The following is a 723-nucleotide window of genomic DNA, read 5'->3' on the forward strand; positions in this document are numbered from 1 at the left end:
GCGCTACTTGCCATTTGGGACACGCTCAATTTCAGAATACGAGGAGGGCGCCACGGTAGGTTTTTGATTTATAAAGAAGAAATATGAGGGACACCACAGTTACAAACAACGTCGTTCTGCTAACGAGGATGATGGTTTTATATTTGTTAAAAAAAAATTAGTGACTTAAAAATTTTACTTTTTGTTATCGAAAGGGTAAATATGAAAGTTTAACATTGTTTATCCATCCCTTTTCAGTTTTCATCGCAGTAATAAAAAGAAAAAATTTATATAAATCCCACACCTATTTTTTTATTTTTCACCCATTTTCCACTCTAATCCAAACAAAGAAAAATGAGCTTTTCCATCTATTTTCTCCCCTTTCATTTTTCTTCCTTCCAAAATCAGTTGTTCCAAATATTGTGTTAAAGTCATTTTCCATAACATATGCTACTGTTGTGTTCCCTGGTTATTATGAATCTTATGTTATGACAACGTTTAAGAATATCTCAAACATGTAGTTGTCGTTCTTGTTGTATCTTTCACCTTCATATAACTAATACAAAAAAGCTCAGCTCAACACCGTTCCAAACTGGGAAGGAGCAACAAAGACAATGCTCCACATGTATAAGTTCCTGTTTTCCAAGAGCAGACTTTAATAATCACGGACACTAGTTACGCTCACTAAAATTTTAGTATTTAGGTTAGTTAATATTAGTATTTAGGTTTATTATTATTTTTCAG

This window comes from Arachis ipaensis, chromosome B09 (genome assembly GCF_000816755.2).
Source record: "Arachis ipaensis cultivar K30076 chromosome B09, Araip1.1, whole genome shotgun sequence".
NCBI lineage: Eukaryota > Viridiplantae > Streptophyta > Magnoliopsida > Fabales > Fabaceae > Arachis > Arachis ipaensis.